General features: G+C 40.8%; 1 non-coding gene across 1 annotated transcript; it reads right to left on the bottom strand.

The window, feature by feature from the left end:
- Nucleotides 1-2,694: 2,694 nt before the first annotated feature.
- On the bottom strand, nucleotides 2,695-2,858 carry LOC113833216. Its single transcript, XR_003480785.1, has one exon. It is a non-coding gene; the product is annotated as a U1 spliceosomal RNA (small nuclear RNA).
- Nucleotides 2,859-8,471: the final 5,613 nt, after the last annotated feature.

The raw sequence follows: 8,471 nt of genomic DNA, 5'->3' as shown, positions 1-8,471 counted from the left end.
AGATTGTCTTCAAATACTTCAAAGACCTACAATATATGGAATTCAAAATACTTTAATAACATAAGGCCTATTTGACAGTGAGTCATGTCTGCTCTTGACAGCATGCATTGACTTCAAAAGAAGACGAGGGGCATCAAAGAAAGTCCCTGTGGAGTTTGCATTCTTTCTGGCGAATGCTAGGCATTTGGGCAAAGAAATTGCCTTTTCCTCGATTGCTGACAGTATATTGTCCAAACTAGAGAAGCATGACACAAAAATGTGACTGCCAACCTTTGCCAAGACAAGGTAGGACAGTCCTTCAATACTCCCCGATTCTCAGAAATATCTATCAGATATACTAGGCCTGTAGGCCAGAGTTGAGTGCCCCAATATTACAGAAAAACTGTGTGAATGCACAGGCTGTCAGATGTCCCTGTCTTTAGGTAACATTACACTCTTTTGGGGCCTTTGAGGGAGTTAAAGACAAAATAATTAGAAATAAAGCTTTCTTTAGTTATGACAAAAGGTAAATTAGATGTAAAACTTTGAACTCACAAAGATAATATATATAATAGAATATTTTCTCTAAATTTGACAAATAAATGGAGAGGACATTGGTGCTGTAATTCTTACTTGATAACTGTTCTGTTGTATACAATTTTACAATGTTAAGTTAAAACCTTCCTTATTATATAGACAAAAGGGGGAAATGCTATGGGATAATCCTTCTGTGGATTGTGAAAATGTGTTGCTCTCATTGTTAATAAAAAGCTGATTGACTGATAGCTAGGCAAGATATTTCAAGACAGAGAAAATGCTGGAAAGAAGGGCAGAGTCTGTGGCTGGAGAAATGGCTCAGTGGTTAAGAGCACTGGCTGCTCTTCCAGAGGACCTGAGTTCAATTCCCAGAAGGTACATGGCAACTCACAGCCATGTATGTTTTCTGGCATGCAAGCATACAATGCAGATAGAGCACTCATACATAAAATACAAAATAAAGAGAGAAGGCAAAGAGAGAAGGGCCGAGTCTGGGGAGTCTCAAGCCATACTGGAAAGAAACAAGGCAAGTTCATAGTTGAGCCTTGGAGCGGCAGATATATTATTAGAAATGGGCTTAATTGAAGCTGGCCTAAGATAAGCTGAGCATTTCTCATTAATAAGTTTCTGTGTGATTATTTGGGAAGAGGCTGGAAGAATGGAAAAGTCTGCCTACAGAGACTTGTGAACCCCAAGATGCCTGAACAAATAAAGTAGAGGGGACAGAGATTCCAAGCAAATCTTTAGTTCGAGGTCATTCAGCTTATGAAATTGTATATAAAACATTAAATGTGAATTTAGACATCCTGGCACCTATGCCAGGCAGTGGTGGCAAACACCATTAATCCCAGGACTTGGGAGGCAGAGGCAGACGAATCTCTGTGAGTTTGAGGCCAGCCTGGTCTACAAAGCAAGTGCCAGGAAAGGCTCCAAAGCTACACAGAGGAAGACTGTCTCGAAAAACATATGTTCAGAACCACCCTAGTTACCCTACTTACACAGGCACACAAGAGATAGCATCTTTTTACAGGAATGTGACTGCTTTCTGACTGGATAGCACATCTGCAAGCATGCTGAACTTTCCCAAAACTCACCAGACTCTCTGCAAGAACTGGGCAAGCACCAACCCCACAAAGTGACAGGGTACTAGAAAGGCAAGGATTAGTGCCTCAGGACAGGAAACCTACAGTGGCCACCTAAGCATATTTTCCTTACAAAATAAAATAAAAAAGGCTACAAAGAAGATTGTTCCCAGAGCCAGACTGCAGATCTAGGAGGATGCTGGTTGAATTTTAAAGAAAACAAAAAGTTAACAGCATATGTCTAGAGAGAAAACAAAAAATGAGGGAGGAATTGTTTCCTAGCAACTGTTTCCCCATTCTTTTGTTTGCAGTGACTCAACTATTGCATTTCAAAACACCTTTGAGAAGTGCTGTGCTGGCAGCACACTAGACTCAGGTTTACTGAGCACAGAAGCCAAGGAAGACATTCTAACCAAACATGCCTGGAAGTGCTCTCTCTGGTTTTAAGAAACAAACACTCCAGACTTCAAATCTTACAGATCTTCTTCCTCACTTACAAGGGATTAATTTGTCATTTCTAAGAACTGAAGAATTGACAAATAGACCACTACTCACATGACAGAGAGGAAAAAAACAGTATGACAGGTTTTCTGATGGACCTTCAATAAGTTAAGTGTTCAGTACCTAGCACTGGAGAAACAAAAACAACAAACATTGCACAATGTTTCTGAGTTCAGTTCTTGTTGCTGTCTGGTAATCAGTATGGAAAGTAATTTCTGTGAGAAGAACTTATCACTATACACTCACCACTTTTTTCTCCCTTAGCAGTTTTTCACTGGTCCAGGTTGGGTAAATAAACCAATAGGCAGAAGTAAAGGAAATTAAAACAATGAATAAGCACACAGTTTATCTGTCACAAACAGCCACTAACTAAACTACACACACACACACACACACACACACACACACACACACACACACACACACACAGAGGCATGCACGCATGCACACATGCCCGAAAATAGGCAGACAAACAAAATACACACACACACACACACACACACACACCAAAAAAACAAAAAAACAAAAACTTCTAGGGTTGCAGAGGAAAGGAAATGCAATTTTTGAAGTCTGTCATTAGCAACCTCATGTATGTCAGGGGAGAGTGTGAGCATAGTCCTCTACTAACAGAAATTATGCAGTCAAGTTTCTCAAATTTGTGGAAATCGCAGGGGTTAGCACAACCTGAGTACAATGGATGAGCCTGGTCCTGGAAAAGCCACCTTCCCCATTACGGTGTGTCCCCTGGCAGGCAAGTATGCTTACCACACCTGCAGCCCTCAGAGTACAGTAGACAGCCCCATGAGACCACTGGACAAATTTTAAAAGGTTTCTGGAAGTGTCTCAGTGGTCCAACGTGTGAACAGAAGCCTATGAGAAGTTGCCCGTGCTGTGGAAGGCAGAACTGCGTAAGTGGAGCTGCCCAGCCAAACGTACTGGAGCCCGGAAGATGGTGAGTCACAGATCTCACACACTAAGTAAATCACATTTGGATTTTTGGTTTTGCTTTGATTGTGCCCTGGTTCTTCCCTCTTGGAGTAAGAAAGTTTGTAACTTACATTTGTTGTTGCTGTTTTAAAAATATTTACCCTGTGTATAAGTTATATTTAAATTGGCAGGGCTGCTTTCGTTATAGACAGACTTACTCTGCAAAGAAAAAGGTGTGTCTAGAGCTGAGGAGACAACAAGGATGGTTTCCCAGTCTCCAAGGACAGTGCCTAAGTTTGCAAGTTGACCAAGGCGGGTGTTGGCCTGAGACCATAGCTGTTCCCTAAGAGTATTTCCTTAAGTTAAGAGCAGTGAGGGCTGGAGAGATGGTTCAGAGGTCAAGAACACTGAGTGCTCTCCAGGGGTCCTGATTTCAATTCCCAGCAACCACATGGTGGCTCACAACCATCTGTAATGAAATCTTTGTGCTCCCTTCTGGAATGGAGGCATAGAAGTATATACATATTCTGTAATGGAGGCAGAACACTGTACACATAACAAATAAAAAAAATCTTTAAAAAAAAAAAAGAGCAGTGAGAAGCATCAGTGGTTAAGAGCACTACCTGATCTTCCAGAGGTCCTGAATTCAATTAAAAGCAACCACATGGCAGCTCGCAACCTTGTGCAATAAGATCTGGTGTCCTTCTGGCCTACAGGCACACATGCAGGCAGAACCTTGTATACACATAATAAATAAAAATCTTAAATAAAAAAAGTGAGTTTACTGTATATGGGATCCTATGGCACTTGTACAGAAGAAATTCTCTGAGTTCCTGGGCAGGTTTTACAAATCTCATTCTCCTGTGATGAGTGGTGACTGAGTTATGACATAACAAAGAAGGCCTCATAGGGCATACTGAGAAATTGTTACAACCAGGGAAATGCTTAAGCTAAAATCAATTGCCACAGGTACAAAACCTATACACTGTGTTAAAATGGAGCTGGTTCTGGGTCCAAAACAGGCAGAAGAGGGAAGTTTCTTGAACAACAGCTCTGTTTTCTTTACTTGTATTAAAAGAGTTAAATTCCTCACTTGGATCTGACCACACCCATGTGTGGGATAAGATTAATTGAATATCTTTAAGTAAACAGGGGATAAAACTTTTGCCTTCAGAATGGTTACTTATCAGAACTGCCAGCCCACAAGTAATAACCATGAAACTTTTTATTAATTATGAAAGCTTGGCCATTAGCTTAGACTTGTCCCACCCACTCTTATAACTTAAAATTAACCTGTCTCTTTTAATCTACATTCTGCCACATGGCTTGGTTATCTCTGTACCATATGTCTGACTTCTTCAGGGTCTACAGGAAAAGACAAGTGTGTTGGGAGCCATACAGCTTGGCATGAAACTTTAGGCCAAACTTGGCAAGCCACAGGGTTATAGAACTGTCTTTTGATTATAAATGGCTTCTAGAAGCATGAGCATCCAGAAGGAACAACATGACCCAGACGTCAATCCTTTGTTCCAACCATAGGCCCACTTACCTAAGCAACCCTCCTGTGACCCACCACTTACCTAGGTAACACTCCCTCTCCCCACAACCCATGAACTTTTTTTTTTCCCATGAAGTTTTTACCCTGCCAATCTCCTCCATCTATAGTTTTCTAACATCCTGCTTGAACTAACACCTGGCTCTTGGCCTCTTCTCCCCCTTCCCGTTGCCCCATACTACTGACTATATAAGCTAGCCTGGAAAAAATAAAATTTCCACTTGATTAGAATCCAGTCTTGTGGTCATTCTCTAATGTCTCTTGTTCCCATTCCCCTCCCTGGACTTGTTGCTCTATGTTGCTGTCCTGCAGGTCGGGACAACTACACAAGTGCCTAGATTCCTCCTCCTTTCCCTCTCCCTCCCCGGAAATCCCACCCATCCTCTCCTGCCTAGCTATTGGCCATTCAGCTCTTTATTACACCAATCACAGCAACACATTTCACACAGTGTACAAATATCCACAACATTTCCTCCTTTTTGTTTAAATAAAAAGGAAGGTTTTTAACTCAAACATAGTAAATTACATAAATTAAGAAAATGATCAGGTAAGAATGACATTTATAGGGCCTATAGAGAAGGCTCAGTGGCTAAGAGCACTGCCTATTCTGCAAAGGTCCAGAGTTCAATTCCCAGCAACCATATGTTGGCTCACAACCATCTCTAATGGGATCTGGTGCCCTTTTCTGGTCTGTAGGCATACATGCAGGCAGAACACTATATATAAATAAATATTTTTTAAAAGAATTACATTTTTAATATCCAGCCCATTTGTGTTTGGCAAATTCGGAAAAATTACTTCATTATATGTCGGATATTTTGAATCTCTCTTCCCTTGACACTGGAGTTGTTTGGCTAGTTTATAGAAACTTTGAAAGGTGGGCTCCTAGATGGAGGAAATAAGACATTGTTGTTATGCCTTTGGAGGTTACAGGGAGAATGAGCCCTGTAAGCATTTTCTATCATTACTTGTAACACCATCCTCAAAATATCTTTTTATGTCTATAAATATCATCTTAAATAAACAACTTAGCTTTTATGTTTCCTAACTTTATAAACTTTTCCTCTTTTATGTAAGTTTCTTCTCTGGATTTGGCAATAAGGAAAACTGTAACTGTAACTATCTAGTCTTTAACCTTCTCAAAAACCCAAAAAGGATAAAATATTACCGGAGTAAATAGGAAGTAGAGAGTAAGTAACTTCCAAAACTATGAAATGACAGAAACATCTGGCTACCTGGGTAGTCACCCAAGGTTTCCCTGCAGTGTTGAAGGTATCCATCTGCCTACAATATCTGACAGACTTGAATATCTGACAGACTATTGGGTGAAGAAGGAATTTTGAATGACTCTCCTACCTTGTCTTGGCAAAGTTCAGCCAAAACCTTTTGTGTCCTGCTTCTGCAGTTCAAACAGCATACTGTCAGAAGTTAGGTCAAGAGCAGTTTCTTGTCCAGTGGCTCACCTTGCCACAATAAATGCAAACTTCACAAGGAGGTTCTTTGATGCCCATCATTCTTTTTGAAGTAAATTGTTGCTGACAATTTACTTCAAAAGGAGGAGATGTATCTCACTGTCATGAAAAGCCTTATGTTATCAAATATCTTAAATGCCATATTGTGTAGGTCTCTGAAGTGTTTGAAGACCACCTATCTAAAATATATCTCTTTTTAGCCTTGAAAACATACCTAACATGACTATAAGTTTGATTATTATGCATAACTAACTACTAACCTGTATTTCTTAATGATACATTACATTTTTAAATGAGCTGCATAGGTACAATACCTTAAACAAGAGTAGAAACATATATATGGTATAACAAAAATATTAAATTTGCATCAATACACAAAAACATCTTAAATAAGAGTAGAAATATATATAAAATAAAATAAAAATAACCTTAAATGTAAATCAATATACAAAAATCCAAACCAACATAAAATATTTAAAACTAGTAACTGCTCGTTAGTTTAAAAGTAGATTGTTGGGCTGGAAAGACGGCTCAGAGGTTAAGAGCACTGTTATTCCAGAGGTCCTGAGTTCAATTCCCAGTAACCACATGGTGGCTCACAACCTCCGTTATGAGATCTGGTGCCCTCTTCTGGCGTGCAGATATACATGGAAGCAGAATGTTGTATACATAATAAATAAATAAATAAATAAATAAATAAATAAATAAATAAAATCTTAAAAAAAAAGTTGGGACCCAGCCCCCACGGGGTCTCTAAGAGTTGTTTTCCAACATAACCACAGGTACCTCCTGTTTTCCTGACCTCACCCCACTAGCATCAATATCCTGTTGTGAACCCTTTCACCTGGGGTTTTTGTAAGTTTGTACATAAGGCTGCTCCACAATAAGGTGAGAGACATTCTCTTTTTGAAAACCAACCAGGCGTCTTGTAGTTCATCCAAATCTCCAAGCTTTTGCCCGATACTCGGACTTAGTTGTGCAGGCAGCCACATAGATTCAATAATCTACCCTTTCTCCTATCATTTCTATACTATACCCCCCTTTTTCCTTTCAGAATGAGATATGTAATCTCCTTTGCTCTGCTTTCTCCCATGACCAACAACTTGCAACCAACTCCCAAACAATGATAAACACCGATAATCCTCTGAATGCTGAAAAACCACCAACTCCAACTCTTAGGAATGTGGGTATCATGTTCTCTAGATTGCTTCCTGTTGTCTGAGAACAACAGCATCTCTAGGGAACCCTGAGAAAACTGAGATAATGCTCAAGTCCTGGGAGAGCTAGCTGTATCATTTGTTGTCCAGTCTCTGTGCAATGGGAAAGTACAGGGCTTATCTGAAGTCCTGGCTGGATTAGTGCATGAGGCTGGACACTCTTGGCTACTTGCTTTAAAGTTGTTCCGGATGTGGAATTTTGAGGAAACTGTAACAGAGATATTCTGATGATGGATCACCTGGGCTGCTTGTCTTCATTGGTGTCTGGTCTTTTATTTCTGAAAACACAAAACCTTTTAAAGGTTGTGTGTGTCTGTGTGTGTGTGTGTCTGTGTGTGTGTGTGTGTGTGTGTGTGTGTGTGTGTGTGTGTGTGTGTGTGTGTGCTTGTGTGTGTGTTAGCCTCTGCTAAGAAAAAGGGCTGCTCTCACTCTGACAGCAGGCCCTATTGCCGATGTAACTTCCACACAACTCACCGCACATGGAGAATTTGAGCTGTTGCATACATAAAGCCTTTGTCTGTATGTTCTAGGTTTTTTTGGCAAGGGAAAGGTATTCTGAAAGGCTATAGAAGGGAAATATCTATACCAACAGAGTCACAAAACCTTTGAACTACAATCTGTCCTGCCTGCAAAATATGCAAGGACAATGGTAGCATAGAAATTGTGGGAGTAGTCAACCAATATCTGATTTTACTTAAGATCCACTGCATGAGAAGGAACCCACACACCCAACACTTGGGGAACCAAGAACCAGAGTGGATACATAGACAGTAGTAGATAGCCTAATAGTAGTAGTGTTAGACCCTCGGAAAGCCCAGGCTTCCAGAATCTTAGCCCAGGACCGTGGCCACCCCAATCACAGAATGGAGGCGAAAACTTGATGCAAATTCCATGAGGCTTTATTGTAATTTAAGGAGCTAACCCCATGTTAGCTCAGGTCTTTCACCCACCCGCCATGGCAGATGGCTAGCAAAAGACGGCTCCTAGGGCCTCCCAAGGGATCTTATAGGAAAGCATAAGGGGAGTGTCTAGGGGTACACACAGGCTCACGATTGATGTGCCTCCAGGCTTGGAGGGCTTGCCCTGTGTCGATTGGTCAACTGGTTGTTATGGCCCATAGGCCCTCCCAGGGTGGTTGCTACGCTTTGTGCCTCATTGCTGTGTGCTTGTCCGTAAAGCACACCCAGGGTCATAAATCATA

The sequence above is a fragment of the Cricetulus griseus genome (genome assembly GCF_003668045.3).
Source record: "Cricetulus griseus strain 17A/GY chromosome 1 unlocalized genomic scaffold, alternate assembly CriGri-PICRH-1.0 chr1_0, whole genome shotgun sequence".
NCBI lineage: Eukaryota > Metazoa > Chordata > Mammalia > Rodentia > Cricetidae > Cricetulus > Cricetulus griseus.
Note: the sequence above shows the minus strand (reverse complement) of the source record. Positions and strands in the feature narration are given on the sequence as shown.